The following is a 21,223-nucleotide window of genomic DNA, read 5'->3' on the forward strand; positions in this document are numbered from 1 at the left end:
TGAAAGAGAGAGTTTAAATTCTAACGTTACACAAGATGAATTTGCATAGGTATGATGAATCTAGAGTGAGAAAGCAGTCTGGGAATCCGTAGAATGTCTTTGAGGAAGATGAGGAGTGGACGTGGCACGACAGAAGCAGTAGGCAATGGTTCAGGGAGGTGACATTGGCAGTGATGCTGACAGTATGTAGATAAGATGATATTCCATCAAATTAGCTGGTGTCAGAAAAACTTGGCACGTGAGGGATATTTTACAACTACAACTACGCTGATTTTGATTTCCTGGAGCATTCAGTGATGGCAGACAGAGACAGAGACAGGGAGAAAGAAAGAGAAACAGAGAAACAGATCTGGTGTAAAGGATAACAAAAGGGCTGAGAAAAGTATGATTTTGGAGGATTGGTAGTATCTGCAGAAATAGACGGTGGACAGAGGCACGGACATTAGGCAGAAGGTGACAGAATACATTTTGTTTGCAATAAGGGCAAGCCCATTGGACAGTTGTGTATGAAGAATGGTTGTCTACCAGAACTGAATTAGAAGTGAGAACAGGAGCTACAGATCTGGGATTAATGCTCAGTTGTAATCAATGGCCCAAGACAGCAATGATAGGAAGAGAGAGTCATCCTGTAGAAGAGTCAGCCAAGGGCTGATGACTGAGACCTGTTCATAGTAGAAGAAGGATGACAAGTTCTTTTTTTTATTTTTTAATATTTTATTATTTATTTTAGACAGAGAGAGAGAGAGAGAGAGAGAGAGAATGAGCAGAGGAGGGGCAGAGAAAGAGGGAGACACAGAATCCAAAGGAGGCTCCAGGCTCTAGGCTGTCAGCACAGAGCCCGACGCGGGGCTCGAACTCACGAACTATGAAACCTTGACCTGAGCCGAAGTGGGATGCTCAGTTGACTGAGCCACCCAGACGCCCCAGAATGATGAGTTCTTAAAGGACTACCTCAAGTATCTTTTGTGACCAGCACACCCACTTTTTACCATATGCATATTGCCATTTTTTTGTCATTATTACAAATGCCTCTGAAACCATGTTTATGTTATTTTGTAATTTTATCCCATTTGACTCCATCCTATTCCCTTCCATAATAGCCCAATTATACTCTTGTTTCTTGTACAGCTTTCCATTATTTTTGACTTAATTCATTTAACCAGAGAATATTGTCCAAAAATGTGTCATCTTTCTTCTTTGGCTGTGACAGATTGGCTTAATTCATCCTTTTTCTTCCATAAAACCAGTTCTGTTGGATTGACTTTTACTTCCAAGTCTGCTTGATGCATCAATATGTAAGGTGTTACCCACAAAATGTAAAATTTTCTGAAAATCCATAGTTTTTAAAAATCTTTTCATGAGAGTTTACGGAGCCCTGAGTCGATGGGAGCTTCACATAAATCTAGAAAGTTTATTTGTTTGCTGCAGTAATACAGTTGTTATAATCCAGGGTTGGCATTTTTAGAGAGTCCTGAAACTACAACAGCTAGGTGTTAGGATGTTTCCTGTGTTTATAAATAGAATGCTTTAACATGTATTCTCTCTAGGTCTTCTCTGTTCCCTGGATTTATAAAAGAGGTTCTAAAGGCATTATTTCTGAAAATATTTTATGTGTATTTAGTCAGTCAATAAAACATTTATTGAATGCTTTCACGTGTTAGATGTTCTACGGAGCACAGGGAAAACGAAGATGAATCGGAAGGTTTACAAACTCAGAACAGAATGCGCCTTCTAGAAAGAAAGGCATACAAAGGAAGAGAAAAAATATAATATAGAGTGCTAGTGTGTGTATTACAGTATAGAGAAAGATAATGTGTAGGAGGGGTGCACAGGGTGATGGCATGTGGTAATGAAGGTGGGGGAGCTCCCCTTGGCCCGGAGGGTGGGAGACTAGGAGTTAGGTGACATGAGGACAGGGAACAGGAAGGGCATTCCAGGTAGAGGAGTAACTGGTGCCCAAGCCAGGAGATGAGATGATGGTTCTTGGAGGATCTGTAAGCAGCTTGTAGCGTAGAGTAGTAAGAGGTGGGGCCGGAGAGACAAGCTAGAGCCACGTCCTGATAACCTTTCCTTTTCAATTGTTTAGTCACAACTCTCTTTGCTTCCAGAGAGTTTTCAAGTGCCTTGAAGGGCTGTAAATACCAGACCGAGACAGGTGAAGCTTTTCCCAAGACGTTCGCCAGCCTCAGGAGAGCAACATGGCAAGACTTGCACTTTAGGAAGAAGACGCCGTCTTGATAGAAGAGAATGGATCAGAAGGAAAAAGGCAGAGGAGCCAGTTGGTAGGTTGCTGCAGTTAAGTGAACCTGAGAAACGCATCATGAGGTGGTGAATTAAAGGCGAGGCTTTGCCAACGGAAAGAGGTAGGAGATGTAACATCAGCACAGTCAACACGGTTTGCTAATAAATATTTTCTCACCGAATGAGTTGTGACTAATTGGATGTGTGGGGTGAGGAGGAGGGAGAAGTCGAGGATGAATTACAGGTTTAGGCTTGGGAAACTAAGTGGGTGACAAGAAAAGTCATTGCTTGGATAATGAACACAGGCCTGCTGAGGTCTTTGTGTGCCTGGGAACGGTAATGTTGCCTGTGGAATAATCTTACCCATGCGGTAAACCCTCTGAGAGCAAGTCAGTGTCTCCCTTTTCTCCTGTAATTTTTTTCCAGCCCTAAGAACAGTACTGATCACACAGAGTGTGGTTATAATCCAATGAATCTGGCATATGTGTTATCCATCTAAGCAGAAGTGACAGGTCCTAATTGAATATTAGTTGGGATTCGTTGGTTACATGCAACGGAGAGGGATTCTGACTGACAGGAACTAGGCAGGGAGAAAGCGAGTGCAGGGAGCCCCCAGAAGTGTGCCATAACACGAAGGATCTAGTCAGGAAGACGCAGTGGAAACGGATGAACCACAGCAACTTCCAGTCCCTTTGTCCCTTCGCTCAAGATTCAAATTCCGGAGTGCTCTGAATTATTGCCCACCTTAAGGAACATCTCCATTGCTTAAGTAGGAGAGGCTCGGGCCCCTGATTACAGTCCCACAAGAGGGGCGGGGGTAATTCCTCAAACATTTGGAAATCACGGTGTTCTTTTTTTTTAATATATGAGATTTATTGTCAAATTGGTTTCCATACAACACCCAGTGCTCATCCCAAAAGATGCCCTCCTCAATACCCATCACCCACCCTCCTCTCCCTCCCACCCCCCATCCACCCTCAGTTTGTTCTCAGTTTTTAAGAGTCTCTTATGCTAGCCGGCCATATAATGACAGGGCTGATTCTAGTCTTTATTGTTTTTTGTTTCAAAAAAAATTGTTTTTAGATGAAAATGAAGCTCGGGGAGGACGGGCATGAGCAATTCATCCTCCGGCTAAAAGGGACATGGATCTTTTTCAGTTTAGCCACTCTCTTTGACAACAAGTTTCATCTCGTCTTTAGTCTGTAGAAAGTAAAACGAACGTTTGGAAAATCAAATGCAAGCACTAAGTTATGGGACCCAATAGGAAATTCTTGGTCAAGAAGGAAATAGTATATAGGATATAATTGAGGAGAAAACTGAAGAGGTAGGGGTGGGGTGGGAAAGAAAACAAGCAAGGCAAGGAAGGGAGGAACACCCACAGAAGAAAAATCCAGCCTTATTTGGATAAACTTCGGAACAACATTCAAACCCAATCTCTAACCCTTGAGTGTCTGGAGGGAACACCCGCCACTAATTACAGGACGCAGATATGGAAGCCACTTCAGGGTTGTGGGGTCGGAACCAGCATCCTGATGGCGGCTTTTAAGATGTGGCTAGGGTTGTTTGTTTGGTGGCAGAAGAGAGTTTAAATTTGCTTCCATTGGCCTTGGTAGATGTTGATATTTCTTCCGTCTCTAATCTCATTCCAGAGCTAGGGAGGTACCTGTGCCAACTATGGCTTTGTTTGGTATGCCAGACAATCCCGGTGCTGCCATGGAATCACCGCGAAGGATGTTTATGGGAAAGTGGGAAACAGGACCCTAGGCCTATTGAAAGTTTTGCTTAGAGATCACTGTGACATTCCTAACCCCATCCCTTTTGTTGATAGAACTGCTTGCATGCTTGTATGGTTGACTCCGAAAACCTTGGAAGCATTTTAAGTTGGTCTGTATTCGAAACCACAATTTTGGTGATGTTTCTGTTTTCTTTCATTTCTGGCAAATTCTTTTAGACAACAACAATTGTTCTTTCTCTGCAAACAAAGATGAGCTCCACCTTGAGAAAGCCCGAATTCCTTCGTAGGGTAAAAAGGAGACGGAACATCACTCGTGACGTGTGAAAAGTACTTTTGAAAGCCTACTTAGCATTTTCTGAGAGAAATGTGGTCCTGTTGTTGTATTAGACATGGTATATAGACGGGCTGAATAAATATGCACAGTGAATGTTATAACTCACTCCAGCACTTTCCAGTTTTCTTTTCTTCCCCCCAAGTTACAGAAATGTCTTAGAAAATATATAATGAATGATAGTTCATTTTTTTGCAAATTTTATGCAAATTTTACTTTTTATGGATTATTTTTTTTCCTTTTTTAAAAAAATTTACTTATATATTTAGAGAGAGAGAGAGTGCAAGCAAGGAGGGGGCAGAGAGAGAGAGAGCAAGAGAGATTCTCAAGCAGGCTCCACACTGTCAGTGCAGAGCCTGACCCGGGCTTGATCCTACAACTGTGAGATCATGACCTCAGCTGAAATCAAGAGTCAGATACTTAACTGACTGAGCCACCCAGGTGCCCCTCCTTTCTTCAAATAAATTAAAAAAAAAAAAAAGATTATGGAACAGCAGATGGGAAGGGGTAAATCTTCAAAATTTGGAAATCAGAGAGCAGAACTGCCTAAGGAATAAATTTAAATTATTTTTAACTTGTCACCCCAGGGCGGGGAGAGGGGGAGAAGCTCTGGCATATTCCTTCTGCTTCAGAAATGTTTCCCTGTCCTACTGCTAGAAGAATTATTAATACACTGTCAGGGATGATATTGAACACATTAAACATTGATTTGTGAGTTGGACTAGAGAACCTCTTACATTCCAAAAATGAATATTTATGTTGCTCTTGTGGTCACGGATGTGATCCAGACTGCTTGGATCTGAATGCAAGCTCTCAGCTATGGACTCAGCTACCATTTGTAAATTACAAACAAGTGGCCTTTTGTAGAGCTACAATTCTGCATACTAGTTGATGCAGAAAGTCCTGGAAATTTCACTTCCCCAGTTGCTTTTTCATTTGATTGTTCTGGAGAGAGTTAAGCGAGTGTGGCCATGTGTGTTTTTGTGTACACACATATATGTATGATGATATATGATGTATACCCACATGCACGTATGTATACATATAAATACATATGTATACATAAATACATATAAATATGTATTTAATGCATTTTATGTATGTATCACTAGCAAAGAGTAGACAGCTCTGATGACGATTGGTTAATGGTCTTGAGGAAAAGTAGATTGATATTCTAATACTTTCCCAACCCATCTCTTGTGGAATATGGTTAAAGCGAGCTAAAACTACTTTCCACTATCTCCTTTGTCTAGCACAGTCTACCTTATAATTTTATTTTTTTTACTGTTTATTTATTTTTGAGAGAGAGAGAGAGCACATGAGCAGGGGAGGGGCAGAGAGAGAGAGAGGGAGTCACAGAATTCAAATCAGGCTCCAGGCTCTGAGCTGCCAGCACAGAATCCGATGCGGGGCTTGAACTCGCGAGCTGTGAGATCATGACCTGAGCTGAAGTCGACTTAACCGACTGAGGCACCCTGGTGCCCCAACACAGTCTATGTTTTTTTATAGTACAGGTGAGACAAGAAGGTAGGTAGAGATTGAACGGAATCCAAGATAGATCCTTATTTGTCTTGTAAGCTCTTTTTCAGTCTATGAGGGAGGGTACAATTGAAGTGAATGTTGAGATATTGTCCCGTAAATGGCAATCAAGAGAGCTTCTGATATAGAATATGGAGGGGCATATTGGTGATGAAAACCTGGTAATTCTTGGTAAGAATTTTTCCCATAACTCCCTTAGTGATGTCTACCTTCCTTTTAGGTTATCATTTATTGAGAGTGCAGAAACGTGTGTGATACTTGGGAGAAATCCCTTGAACTAATTAATGCAGACTACGGTTGGCAACAAAATTGTGAGACTATATGTTCATGTTGGGGATTATTTCAAGAGAGGTTCGAAATGGAAGTTGCTGGACCTGAAGCCATTTTGAGCTATCTACCAAAATAAAAAAAATGTATTCCCCGAGAAATGCCCACAAAATTGCACTGCATTCATGATTATATTTCCAGATCAGTTTTCATGGATAGGAGGTGTCCTTGATTCTATAATATAAGAATAAATTCCCAACTACAAGAAATGTTCAAGTCTAGCTGTGTTCCAGTATGCAATCAGTTGACTTTGCATGATTCTCTCTCCCTTGCACCACTCCCGCCCCCCGGAGTGGGAGAAGGAATCATAATAAGTTATCACAAGAAACTTTTAATATTTGGCCTTATTTTCAGAATTTACATTTCCTGTATTTTTGTGTCTTATTTCGGGTAGGATAATACCAATAGGATTCCTTTGGAGTCTGAGAAGTTTATGCCAAAAATGTTCACCACCTTTACACCAAATTTTCAGTGGTACTTATATCGGAACTATTTAAAACCCTCTACATCCTTCCCATGAGTTGATCATCTATTTATGCCACGGTGAGAACTTCATTAACATACGGCAACACATCTAGAAACAGAGCGGCAAGGTCAAGTTGAAGTCATGGATCATGTCAGAGAGCTCCAAATTCTAAACAAAAGCAGCTTACCTTAGAATGCTCTTCAGTCAGTGGTGATTGCTTTGGCTTTCTCAGTAGCCTCATTGATAATCTGCCGTTAGAAAGCTTTCAATAAATGCATTTAAAAAAAAATCTGCCCTTCTGAAAGATGAGTAAGAATTTCAGTGATGTAAGCATTAGATACAGATAGTCGTTAAAGTCAGTGTTTTTCAGAAAGTCTCACATCATCATTATATTTAATGCTAGCACTACTTTGTCCAATATAGCAGCCGTTAGCCACATGTGATCGAACACTTGAAATGTGGCTAGTGAGAAAAAGAACTGAATTTTCAATTTGATTTCATTTTAACTTCTTTAAATAGAAACTGAATAGAAAATATATCATTGATAGTTTTATGTTGCCTGTTTGTGAAGATGGTAACTTTGGGGGGATATATTGGGTTAAGTAAAGTATTTTATTAATAATAATGTTACCCGTGGGGCGCCTGGGTGGCGCAGTCGGTTAAGCGTACGACTTCAGCCAGGTCACGATCTCGCGGTCCGTGAGTTCGAGCCCCGTGTCGTGCTCTGGGCTGATGGCTCAGAGCCTGGAGCCTGTTTCCGATTCTGTGTCTCCCTCTCTCTCTGCCCCTCCCCTGTTCATGCTCTGTCTCTCTCTGTCCCAAAAATAAATAAACATTGAAAAAAATAATAATAATAATGTTACCCGTGGCTTTATACTTTCTTGTTAATGTGACTACCTACGAAAAAAATAAAAATTCCTTTGTGGCATGCATGATATTTCTATTGGACCGGCCAGTTTGGCCTTGAACTTGGTAGGGCTCAAAGATGTCTGAATTACTTCAGTGCGTAATCTCTCCTCATTTCCTCCCATAAAATGATACCTACGTATCTGGATTTTTTTCATTGATTTACTAACTGATTCAGGACGAAACGGCTCATTCTTCCGCGTGATTTCCCAGTTCCTTGGAGAGCGTCTTGTCTTTTCTGAGTGTTATTATCAAACAGTCAAATTCACCTGGTCTTCCTTGGCTTCCTTAGTCCTCCAGGCTCACTGATGCCAACAGCCATGAGCCTGGCATTACAAATATTTTTGGCTTCCATTTTAGATGCGGTAATGCCTGAAGGATCTCTCCATTCTGTCTGCTTCAGTCCTGCTAGTATGTTGGCTGCTCCAGATGTCTGAACTTGGTCTTAAACCTCCGCTCTCGCTCCTTGTCACATCCCAGATGCACTTGTTAATCCCGGTTGAAATTACTTCCCATGGTTTTCCTCAGAATGCTGCTTCCTAAGGAGTGTCCTGCCAATTTCACACCCCGACTCTTGGGGCTCAGAACAGTGCCAGGCCGGAGGCAGAGGCATTGTTGCTGTTTTCCACCATGCTAAGCACTGGATGCAGCGCTGTACAGGATGACCTGGCTTTTGACCTCCCGTGACCCGCAGTCTAGTGGGAGAGGCACAAAACAAACACTTGTGGGTTTTGTGTCAGGCTGCTGGAACCCGCCTTGCCTGCAAGCACAGAGAGGGGAAGTGCCTGAGAAGTTTGTTTTCCTTAGAACCAGCTCTTAGCCAATGGCTGGTGCACAATGGAATATAGACACTCTGTCCCCCAAGGAGGACAACTGTGGGGTGAGACCTACCAGGGGTGCAGGGTGCCTAAACTGAAGTTACACTCTGTGGGGCTTTGTTACTATCCCACTCTTTTTGCCCTCTTTCCATTTCTGGCCCTGCATCCTTACTCCTTTACTTACATGCTAGAAACATTTGACTTACATCGTTCTCTCAAATATCCTCATCTCAGTATTTGCTTCTGGGGAATCCAACCCGATGCCAGCATTTGTAGGTTCTTGAAGTGGTTCTGGGAAGCTGCCTCTCAAACTGAGAGTCAAGAATTGGGTCTCACAATGGCCAGATGGCAACAGAGTTCCTATTGTTTGTGATCAGTGAAGGGGTGATGACCTCTGGCTTGCGTAGCTTTCCAATTGTTGGTACTTTTACCTCTGGTGAATTCGGATGGGATACAAGTGAAAAGGGATGCACTGGGTTGTGTAACAGCATATAGTTTGATAGTTACGGTAATTAAAAGAAAGGTGGAGATGTCTGGTTGCTGCTAAATTATGTATTGTAGAAAGAAAATACTGTACATTGGTTGGCCAATTACCACTTCACGGGGGAGGAGGAGATCAAGAATTCTGTTTCTGTTTTATAGATGTTTAGTTTGTATCCAAGGGAGATTTCCAGGGTGTTTATGTGTCTGCAGATGGACTCAAAACTAGAGATATAAAATGTCACATCACCGGGATATGCATGGTATTTGACACAATTTGTGTAAACCAGAGTTCTCAGTAACTGGTAACAGAGACCATTGCAAGAAGTGAAGAGTATTGAATGGACGCTGAGCAACTCACAGAATTGCCAGAAAGACTTAGAACAAGGCTCAGGCAATTGTCATGAGCAAAGAAGGCTGGGAGATGGCCATGGCTGCACAAACAAGGCTAATGCCATAGATCCTTTCCATCACTACACGACTTGATGTCTCAGCTTGCCCAACCCCCACTTCCATATCTGATTTCTGGAAGCCACTGTAGGAACCTCTACTGGTGCCCCGGATGATAGATGTGCAGCCAGCATCAGAAAGGATTCTGTACCAACTGTTTCTGTGTCTCACAAGCTCTAAACACTTTTGGACCAGCCTAGGCCATGTGTCCATGTGTCACGCATCAGCCACCATTAGGGTAGGTACCTTTTGAAGCTTAGGGGAATATTGTTGACCTTCAACCATGCAGTTGCGTCACCATGTAAGTTCATTTGCTTTCTGTTGCCGAGTCCATTGTATTGGAACACAACAATTTGTTTCTATCTTAAAATATCCTTGTCTTCAGCAAGTTCTTAACGGTTTCTCCCTATGTTTACTTTTGGAAGGTTTGTAGCTTTCGATTTTACATTTTAGGCTTATGATCCATTTTGAGAAAATTGTCTCCAGGGTATGAAGTAAGTGTTGACATTCTTTTTCTTTTGCTACATAGCTATCTGGTTATTCTACCACTCTTTGTTGAAACAACAACTTTCCCCATTGTATTTCCTTAGCACATACATTGAAAATCAAATGACCAGATATGCGTGGAGCTATACCTAAGACTTTTATTGTATTCCTTTGAGTGATATGTTTGTACATTTGGAAATACCACCCCGTCTTTTTTTTAAAACATTTTTTTTAACGTTTATTCATTTTTGAGAGACAGAGAGAGACAGAGCACAAGCGGGGGAGGGGCAGAGAGAGAGGGAGACAGAATCTGAAGCAGGGTCCAGGCTCTAAGCTGTCAGCACAGATCCCGATGCGGGGCTCGAACTCATGAACCGCGAGATCATGACCCGAGCCGAAGTCAGATGCCCAACTGACTGAGCCACCCAGGCGCCCCCAGAAATACCACCCTGTCTTGATTACTGCAGCTTTATGGGGGAATTTTGGCCATTCTTTCTTTCTTTTTTTCTTTTAATCTTTTTAATTTCCTCTTTTTCTGGCAGTTAAATTGTTCCACAGGTAACAGCTTCTGTTTATTTGTTTTTCAATCTTCTTTCCCTCAGTATTTAGTTTGCATTTCCCACTGCTATGGCTTTCCATTCATTAATCTTTTACTGTCCAGTCTCTAATCTGCTCTAAAGTGCATCCAGCGAATTGTCCTCTCAGATACTATGTTTATCAACTCCATTAATCATGTTTTAAAAATCTTTAATTTTTTTTGTCATTATGTTCTTATTTTCATTTAATTCCTTGAGAATCTTTATGCCGTTTTTTTTTTTAATTTAAAATGTTTTAAAAATGATTTCTATTTAATTTTGAGAGAAAGAACATGAGCAGGAGAGGGGCAGAGAGAGAGGGAGACACAGAATCCGAAGCAGGCTCCAGGCTCCGAGCTGTTAGCACAACCTGACATGGGGCTTGAACTCACAAACTCTGAGATCATGACCAGGGCTGAAGTCGGATGCTTAACCAGCTGAGCCACCCAGGAGCTCCAATATGCTGCGTTAATATACTTGTCTGCTAATTCTATCATCTGTCATTTCTCAGTTTATTTCTATTAACAAACTTTTCTTCTGACTATGAACTACTTTCCTGCTTCTTTTCATGTTCAGTATTTTTTGTATGATTATAGACATGGCACATGTTATGGTGATAAGTGTATGGATTTTGCTGCCGTCATTTCAAGAGCATTGAAGTATATTTTGGCAGGAAATGTAGAGACTTGTGGATTATTTTGAGCTTATCTTTCAGCTTGTTTGAGGAGGCATGGAGTAGCTCTACAGTAAAGACTTTATCTGGGGTGTCTATTGAATGCCTCAGGCACTCGACGAGTTTTCTCCAGTTTGAGTAGTCAGACAAAATAGTTTGGGACTTTTTCAGCTTATGACTCTGTTGTGGCTTTTGTTTTGTTTCGAGGGAGAGAGAGAGAGAGAGAGAGAGAGAGAGAGGTAGGCAGAGGGAGAGGGGGAGAGAGAGAGACTCTTAAGCAGGCTCCATGCAGGGCTCGATCTCACTACCGTGAGATTGTGACCTGAGCCAAACTCAAGAGTTGGATGCTTAACCAACTGAGCCATCAAGGTGCTCCTCTCCCTTGTAGCTTTTTTTTTGCCCAGCCTTATTGTGTTTTACTATATGCAAGGTTTAACTTTACCCTGTGCACACATTACTAAGATCTCAAAGGGTCCCATGCAGCTTTCTAGAGCTATTTCTCTGAGCTTCCTCATAATCAGTACTCTGCCTTGGAGATCCACCTGCTGTCATGTCCAAATGTTAATGCCTCCCTCATCCACTCAGTGGGACTGCCACACTTTGCTTGGGCTCCCGTTCCCTGCTTTGAGACTTAGAAAGTGCTTCCAGAAGGAAAGTTGCAGTGATCACACAGCTCACTTCATGTGTCTCCCTTCTCTCCATGATCATGGAGAGAGGTCAGTTCATTGTGACCTCATGTTTATTTTGTGACTTTTAACATTTATATTATCAATCAATTTATCAATATTTTGATAGCATAGTTATGAAATAGATCTGTGTGAAAATAAAATTAAGGTTTAATTAAAATAAATTAAGTTATGAAATAGATCTACATGAAAATAAAATCAAATTAGTTCTCTTGAACATTCGCATGTTCTTATTAAATGTAGGGAACATTGCATTTTTTACGTTTTTGTTACAGAGTCCAGACTGAACATTCATTCTCTCTCCCAACTTTTCCTTTTCACATTCTTTCTGTTTTACTCAGTGTCTCTCTGCCTCTCTTTATTTTTACTCAAGGCTTGATTTTGTTGGTATATTTCAGCCTCTCATTCATTCATTAAATGTGACTGGAAGTGAAATTCCAGTAGAAGTTTAGCACAAACATGACTGGTTTATTTCAGTGTAAGCCCATCAACCAAAGGCAGAAAAAATTCCAAAAAATTCTATTTGCTGGAAAATTTGCTAATAAGCTTTTGGTTACTCAAAGGCTTGGTCACAGTGTGGGACTTGAGGGTGGGAGGCCTGGGTGGAGAGAAGACAAAATGTAATAAACACAACAGAAATTCACTGGCATCAAACTGATTGGAGTGCACTAGGAAAACAAGTTATGAGGGAACTATGAAACCCGACTTTGCACTTTGGAAAAATGGAATATTTCAGAGATGCCGATTATAAAGATTGGAGCCATAACAGTGCCCCAAAGCAAGGGTTCTGTTTCAGGCCTGCGTAAGCACTTTTTATTCTTCATTCCTAAAGAAATCTCAGTTTGCAAACAGGATGCATACCAGACCCCTCAAGGATCTCAGAACTCGATCTACGTGGAGAATTAATGCAAACACAGGCTCTTCTTTGAGAGTGACAAAAGGTTAAGCTAAAATGAAACGAAAGGTGTTTCTTTTTTTCAGGCGTGTCTGTTTTCTAGTCCACTTGTTGACTCTGCCATGAATTGAAATAAGTTCATGGTGTGTGCTTGGCTTATTTGACTTTTGATTTTAAAAAGCGAGGGGTGAAAAAAAAATAAAAAAAAAAAAAAAAAAAAAAAAAGCGAGGGGTGAATTTCAGTCTCTGAATTTGGAAGAATGCATTTGGAGTGAGGTTCTCCTAGCTTCTTGGGAGAAGTGACAGTGAAGTTGGTCCTTAGAAAAAGAGCACACTTTCGGTAGCAAAATGGCGGGATAGAGTCCTGCCATACAGAAGGGATGGGGTCCTTCGATACAAGTACATGGTTCGAGGGCCAACTCATTTTAGATGAGTGAGAGTGACCCTGTGGTGCAGGACGAAGGCAAAGGGGAGACAAAGTGAGAAAATTAGGCTTGTGTATGCCCCAGAGTGCCAGAACGGGGAGTTCTGTTTGAACAATTGACAATCGGTAGACACTGACAACTTTAAGTAGAACTCCACGAAGAGAACGTGGGTACACTTAGAAAGGAGGATTAAAGAACAACCAAAGTTTAAGGAGCTATTCCTCTGTGCTCTTCGTTATACAGGCATGCCAAACTCACCATTTTACAAACAGGGAAAACAGGGCCAAGAGGTTGAAAACGTGCCAACGTCTGAACCCTCAGATCCAGGTTTGTTGAATGAACAACGCCTAAGCTTCAGTCGGGACAAGGCAAAAGACATGGCTCAGGACCAGAGATCTGGCATAAGGCATGGACGCCAAGGTCAAGGGTAACAGAAGAGATCCTCTAGCCTACGTCCAGGTAGAGCTCCTAAGTTGTATCTAATGTTACAGAAGGTGGGGCAAACACCAGAATTCTAGCTTTATTACTTTGCTCTGGTTATCAAAGTTAGTAAGATTTCTGGATTATTATTACTTTGTTCTGGATTATCAAAGTTAGTAAGATTTCAGCACACTCAGCACACTTCATAAAATACCTCTTTTATTTTTAAGTTTATTTATTTATTTATTTATTTATTTATTATTTATTTATAAAGAATAAGTGTGTGAAGAGAGGAGGGCTAGAGAGAGAAGGAAAGACAGAATCTGAAGTAGGCTCCATGCCACCAGTGCAGAGCCCGGCCCAAGGCTCGATCTCATGACCCGTGAGATCACGATCGGAGCTGAAATCAAGAGTTGGAGGCCTCACTGACTGAGCCATCCAGGTGCCCCTAGTCTATCTTTTTTTAACTTCCTATTCCAATACACACAATGATACACAAAGTAGCGTGATCAGATATGAAAACGGACGTGTGGCTGGAAAACTTGGCTGGGATTTAAATGCTCTGAGGACCCATCATCCATCATCTGCTGGATTCCAGAGTCAGGCCCTCCAGGATGAAGAATGAGCCTGTAAATACTCTTCAAAGCGCGGAATCCCCGCAAATGAGAAGCCACTGTCTTTCTAAACGCAACAGTGCTTTGGCAGCTTGTGACTTTGGCCGAGTAAGCCTAGCCAAGAAGATTTAGTTAAACATCTAGGAGAATAGGCTGCTTCCAGCATTTAGCTTTGAACTGACAGAAGGAATTAGTCACTCGCCGTCTAGATCCCGTGCACAGCGACTCAGAACCGAGGTAACGTGTTCTTAGAGATGGTCCTCAATTCTGACGACTCTTGCGAACATACCAGTCACTGTGTGTCAGATTTTGAATTGAGCCAAGATCGACCCTTATGATGGAGCACCATTTCTGCGAGAGAAAAAACAAAGCACATCAAGAGCGCCAGCGTTTTTTTGTTTTGTTTTGTTTTGTTTTTTTCAAATTGTACACTCGCTTCTAGAGATGTAGCGTCTTTGGCCTCGACTTAAAAGCTGCGGTGTTGAGTCTTTTAGGAGGTGGAAGGTAATGGCTTTAGACAGCAGAAATAAACGAGAACCTCAGGAATCCTTCTGGTTTGGCATGATGAAATCCAGTGGCAACTACGTGGTATATATCTGAAAATGAGTAATAGCCTCATGAAAATGTAAGCGCACTTCCGTAGTGTGTCCTCCCCTGATCCCACGATTTTACCTGCTCTTAACCACGACGCCCGTGACCTACTCTCTACCACGCGCCCTCAGTCCACCTCACATCTTCCTAATCTTCAAGATATTGTGTATTGTGCTTTCTTTTTGGTTTTGACCAAATTTCCAGCATTTGTACTACTGGTGATTTCCTTTCTAAATTAGGAAACTCTGGAGGAGAAAGAAGGGAAAAGAAAACCCCATCCACCCCCCCCACCTTAGTCAATTATAACAGCATTAGAGGTATTCTAAAAAATCAGCTTGAGAATGTATATTTTGGCAAAAAATCTTCATATACAAGCCTTTATACAGCTCTTATCCTTAAAACAAATTCTTAAAGAAAACCCTAATATCTATCGTTAGTGACTCCCATCGAAAACTTGAATTGGGATTGTCTGTTGTATTATGGTGTTTTTGTATTTCCTAAAGTTGTCATACTTCTAAAACACCCCCAGAAACTGAAACAGGCTCATTTATAGCGCTTACTATTTAAAAATAAATAACATTTTCACCTAAACTACAACATCGTGTAAAAATACTCTTGAAGGAACAAAACTTTCATTCTTCTCAATTCATTTCATTTGGCTATATGGAAAGTATTCCGCTTGGCTCATTCAAAAAATGTGCAAACCTGGCTTTGGGCACAATACTAATTTTCTAGAATGGATGGGCCAAGGCTGATCCCCGTGCATTTCTTGCAATCAGTTGTACGTGGCTGGAAGTTAGACTAACAGTGATTTATAGTAATTGCCTATCATCAGTCTATGTCATGCTCACCTGAATAATCCGTCGATTGTCCCAACAATGCCCAGGGCTCCGAACCTACCTGAGATTATTTGCTTCACATGTGAGGGAATACATACCAAGTGCCAAGGTCGCAAGAAAGAAGCCCTGACTCCCCAGCCCCTGCCTCTCTAACTTCCACAGCAGCGAGAAGAAAAGAGTCACAGGCATGTTGACTCACATCCACTTACTTAAGAAGTAGTCCCCTGAGAATGTGTATCACACAGGTAGAGTGAGACGGGAGGGATCCGCTAACGTGGTGTGTTTCAATCTCACCACTACTGACATTTTGCAGGGGATAATTCTTTGTTGTAAGGGGGCTATCCTGTGCTTTGCAGCATCCTTTGATTCTACTTTCTAGAAGCCAGTAACATCCCCCGCCCCCCCGCATCGTGACAATCAAAAATACCTCGAGACATTGACAAATACCCTATGGGGATAAAATTTCCCCTGAATGAGAACCACTGTACTAGGGAAAAAGTAAAACTAAGCTTTCATGATTGACAGCATTGCATAATGAATGAATACATGAAGGGAACATCAGTCTGTAGGATGAATAAGATAAATATTTCTTAAATATACTTAAAAGTAATATATACACATGCATACACACACGCACACACACACACTGCATACCTTGACACTTTAAAAAAATTTAAATGTTTATTTTTGAGAAAGAGAGAGACAGAGCAGGAGTCAGGGAGGGGCAGAGAGAGAGAGGGAGCACAGAATTTGAAGCGGCCTCCAGGCTCTGAGCTGTTAGCACAGAGCTTGATGTGGGGCTCGAACTTGTGAATGATGAGATCATGACTTCAGCCGAAGTCAGACGCTCAACCGACTGAGCCACCCAGAAGCCCCATACCTTGACACTTTGAGAAATTTTTCACTGGAGGGAGAAGTAAGAAACCTTTATAGTTATGCTACTTTTGAGGCAACTGTGTTTGAAAGAAAAGCTGGAATGTGAGAATGGCAGAAGCTATTTTCTACATTGGTCCTATTTTGACAAACTCACCAGTTTTAAATCTACCCCCCCCACTTCTATAAAATAATCATAATTTTTCTTTCCCGTGATAACCTGTCAACTATTTGAAAACGTACTACCTTGTTCTCCAGTTCCTTCCCAACCTTTTCCATCATATGAAATAGAATGTAGTTTGAAGTTCCTCTATCTTTCCCTTTCCTTTCCCCCAGTGGAGGTGCCGTCTGCTGACACAATTCCTGAATTACAATTCCCAGGACCGAAACGAGTCCATTAGAAATGCTTTGGAAAGAGAAAATCTAGTAAGGACTTAAAACCTTTAAAAAAAGTTCCCACTGACAAGAATTTCAGAGGTGGGGGCGCCTGGGTGGCGCAGTCGGTTGAGTGTCCGACTTCAGCCAGGTCACGATCTCGCGGTCCGGGAGTTTGAGCCCCGCGTCAGGCTCTGGGCTGATGGCTCAGAGCCTGGAGCCTGTTTCCGATTCTGTGTCTCCTTCTCTCTCTGCCCCTCCCCCGTTCATGCTCTGTCTCTCTCTGTCCCAAAAATAAATAAACGTTGAAAAAAAAAAAAGAATTTCAAAGGTGGTTGACTGCTGGCATTGGGTGAACTGCTCAAGGACCCACTCTCCAGCTGACCATCTGCCCCCCATTGTTCACATGGACGCAGGAAGGAAGGTGAATGGATGTTAGCATTAGCAGTGTCTACAACGTGCAGAAGAGGAAGAGAATCTGGAAGTCTAGCAGCACACTTCAAGAGTCTAGCTCCTTCCTTGGTGACTATCTTACATGAATGACACTGTTTTCAACCGTTTTGTAGAAATGATTTGACTGCAAGATGATTTTTTTCTTTTGTTTATTTATTTATTTTGAGAGAGAGAGAAGAGGGGAGAGGCAGAGAGGGAGAGAGAGAATCCCAAGCGTGCCCTGTGCCGTCGCCAGTGTGGAGCCTGATGTGGAGCTCAATCACAAACCTCAAGGTCATGGCTTGAGCCAAAATCAAGAGTCAGAGGCTCCACTGACTGAGCCACTCAGGTGCCCCTACAATATGATTTCTTTTTCACCTGTAGAGACCTCTTTTTGGCTTGAGGTCCTTGAATCCTGGAACTGTGTATTATTTGCTATCATGCCTTATCACAGACTATATTACATAAGGGATCAGTAAATACGTTTTTTAAAAATTATCAGTGTATACTAAATATGCTGTAACCTTAGGAGCAAAATTTTCACTTGCAAGTTATTTATTAGAAACTTGTCATTTACAATATATATATTTTTTCTTTCTGTTACATTAGAATTTATGTTCAGCTTCCGAAGTCCTCGAGTTCTCTAGAAATTGTACATAATATTTTGCGTACATGTGCATTTATTTAAGAAGTTGAACTCCTTATACAATATAGATTTTTCCAAAAAAAAAAAAAAAAGGATAAACAGAAGATCAAGGGAAAAGTACTTTAAGAGGAGGATTATTTTCAGGAAAACTGGACAATCAGAAAGGACCTGTGTTGGAGATTTCTGTTTCTTCCTATGATCAAAAAAAAAAAAAGTTTTAGGAATCTATCTTTATTGGATTATAGGAACAAAATCATGGGCTCTGGAGACACTCTACCAATATTAAAATGGTTTTGTTCTTTCACGAGGAGGAAGATACAACATCTAAGAGTCCTTTCTTTTCTTTTTTTTAATTTTTTTTAACGTTTATTCATTTTTTGAAAGACAGAGTTTGACTGGGGGAGGGGCAGAGAGAGAGAGAGAGAGAGAGAGAGGACACAGAATCTGAAGCAGGCTCTAGGCCCTGAGCTGTCAGCACAGAGCTCGATGTGGGGCTCGAACTCATGAATCACAAGGTCATGACCTGAGCCGAAGTCGGATGCTTAACCGGCTGAGCCACCCTGGCACCCCTCCAAGAGTCCTTTCTTAAAGCTCCCGACCTAGAGTTGTACGGGTGGCTCATTCATTAAGCACTCGACTTCAGCTCAGGTCGATCTCACAGTTTGTCGGTTTGAGCCCCACACTGGGCTCTGCGCGGACAGCTCAGAGCCTGAAGCCGGCTTTGGTTTCTGTGTGTGTGTCTCTCTCTCTCTGTCCCTCCCCTCCTCTTGCTCTCGCTCCCTCTCAAAAATAAATAAACATTAAAAAAATTTCAAATATATATAAAAGAAACAGAAAAAAAAAAGCTTCTGACTCATTTTCAACAGTACATACCTTTTAAAATCCGTGCTGATGGATTTATATACCGATTCATCCATAATCTGACTGGTCCCCTGTAGGACCAATGACAGAAGAACTGGTAGGATTAGGAGTGACGTCTGTCCCTTTAAAGGAATGGGAACTTGATCATTGCATACAGATAGTTGAATTAATGTGCTATTTATAACTCCTAAATAGCTCATTTCTGAGTCCTTATCCTCCTAAAATAGAGGGGCTTTACTGGCTCACGAAATGACTTGAAGGTGATTGAACAATTTATTACGCTATTGCATACAGCCGGCTTAATATGCTTTGGAAAATAAAGGTTTATTATTTATGTAAGTCCACATGTACCACTGATACCAAAACCTGTCTTTACAACATTAAATTTGGGGCCTTCTTAAGTCAGGCACTTGTGGTCCCATAGAACAACGTTTTAGACACATTGAAATGTTATTTTAGGGAAAGGCATGCAGATTGGGAAAACAGAACAAAAAACAATAAAAATCAATTCATCTTCCCCACCCAACCCGGGAGACTCCCCAGAGTCAGGGCCGGTACACCAAGTTAATTATAAGACTATGCGACTCCTTGTCTGTAGCTTGCTTATTTTATACAAAAATAAATATAAAGGGTAATGATTTCCACTTGCTTGTTCACTCTTATGCCTCTCTGATTCTGAACAGTGTTGTTTCTGAAACAAAAACCTCCATTTTTATGTGTGTAGCAATGACAGGTTAGCCAGAAAAATTAACCTTAAAGGTTGATTAACCAAACTCCCAAAAATGGCATATTGTACAATTTCTTAACTTTTAGAAGAATCAAGAAAAGGTCTTTGAGTGTTGCCAATTCACACATAGTAAAAAAAAAAATGTGTTTGTTTATATATTTTGAGAGACAGACAGAGCATGTGAGCAGGGGAGGGGCAGACAGAAAGGAAGAGAGAGGATCCCAAGCAGGCTCTGAACTACCACTGCAGAGCCCTACGTAGGGCTCGACTCACGAACCGTGAGATCATGACCTGAGCTGAAGTCAAGAGCCAGATGCCTAACCAACGGAGTAACCCAGGCACCCCACATGTTGAAATTTGTAATTAGTTGCGTTAAAATGGTATATTCTGGAACTTCCAAGTCTTAGCCATAAGAAGGCTAGTGGATTCCATATGGTACTCTGGTAACACCCACTCTTGGAACCCAGAACCACCTTGTAAGAAAACTCAACTTGGTGAAGATACCACGGGGGAAGGCCTAAGACTGCATAAAAAGGGAAGGGCAGGGCTGACCCTGACCTTCTGAATGCACCTGTCAAGACACTAGGTGTGTGAGTGAACCTATCTTGGCCCCTCCACTCCAGCCCAGCCTGATGCATCTCACCAAATGACCCCAGTTGACCTGTGGAGTAGACCTATTGTTCAACTGAACCCTGACTCACAGAATCATGAAGTTCAATAAACACCCGTCTTAAGCCACTAAGTTTGGGGATGGCCTGTGAATAGCAATATATAATCAGAACATTCTTATTAAAATTTTCACTTATTTGGTGAAAACCTCTACATTTATTTATGGCAACAAGGGATTTCTTAGACGCACTTTGGAAAACATTGCTGCGGGCAGATTTTCCCATCCATCCGCTCCTATCTCTTTGAAACCTGTTTGTGCTTGTTCTTATCACTGTGATTCTGACTTCGCACCAAGATTTTACCTAATTCTGTCCTTGAATCTGAGTGTATATACGGACCTATCCTCTAGCAGCCCAAGTGACTCTATGTCAGTTAGCTTAAATGGGAGTCTCATTCCACAACTTGTGCGAGTTCTAATAACTCAGATTCTGTGTTTGTCCTGTGTTCCCCCCTTGTATTCTAGCCCCAATAACTGGGTCTTAACCTTATTCATTCCACTTAAGCGTCTAACCTAATAGCCTTTCTCATAATCCCCTGTAGATCGGGATCCTTCCTTGTTTTCACCTGTGTTCTCATTCTCTGTAGGTACCATAAAAATTGTCACACATTTAGCAGCTTAAAGCAACACCAATATATTACCCCACAATCTTATCAATGTCTAGGCTCAGAGCATGGCTGAGTTTTTGAAATGAGCCCACCTACAAGTGATTAAGAAATACGCTTTCCTGCTCCCCAAGATTTTGATGTTTTCAATAATCAATAACCTCCGCAACAAAAGTCTGTACCTGCAATTCGAGGCCAACCCTGACGAAGGCTGAAATAGGAAGACAAGGTGCTGTGGGCATCTGGAGGTGAAAAGAGAAACCGAGTATTACAGCCGAATTCATGAATTCATGTTAGATGTGGCCCTGGGGCTGCTCTGTATCTTTCTCTATTTCTAGGAATGACCCAGGTGGTTGATCATTCTGAGATTTGCTTCTCTTCACCTTGGGAGATGGACACGGAGGGAAACTGAGAAAAATAAAGGTGCACCCTTCGCTTGTGTCTGCGTTGGGACACGTAGTCATTCGTTCTGTGGGAAGATAGGAGTTTAACTGAGCAGACAAAACAATGAGCTATCCAGAAAGATTCCCACAGAACCCA

The 21,223-nt window shown here is 41.7% G+C and overlaps 1 long non-coding RNA gene across 1 annotated transcript in view; it reads left to right on the forward strand.

Moving 5' to 3' along the window:
* Positions 1-1,993: 1,993 nt before the first annotated feature.
* LOC147577565 (uncharacterized) overlaps positions 1,994-21,223 on the forward strand; it is a 47,074-nt gene continuing 27,844 nt past the window's right edge. The window contains exon 1 of the long non-coding RNA XR_015240406.1: positions 1,994-2,363. This is a non-coding gene — a long non-coding RNA (uncharacterized LOC147577565). The remainder of the gene's footprint in view (positions 2,364-21,223) is intronic.

This window comes from Puma concolor, chromosome C2 (genome assembly GCF_028749965.1).
Source record: "Puma concolor isolate L17-30 chromosome C2, mPumCon1.1.hap2, whole genome shotgun sequence".
Lineage (NCBI taxonomy): Eukaryota > Metazoa > Chordata > Mammalia > Carnivora > Felidae > Puma > Puma concolor.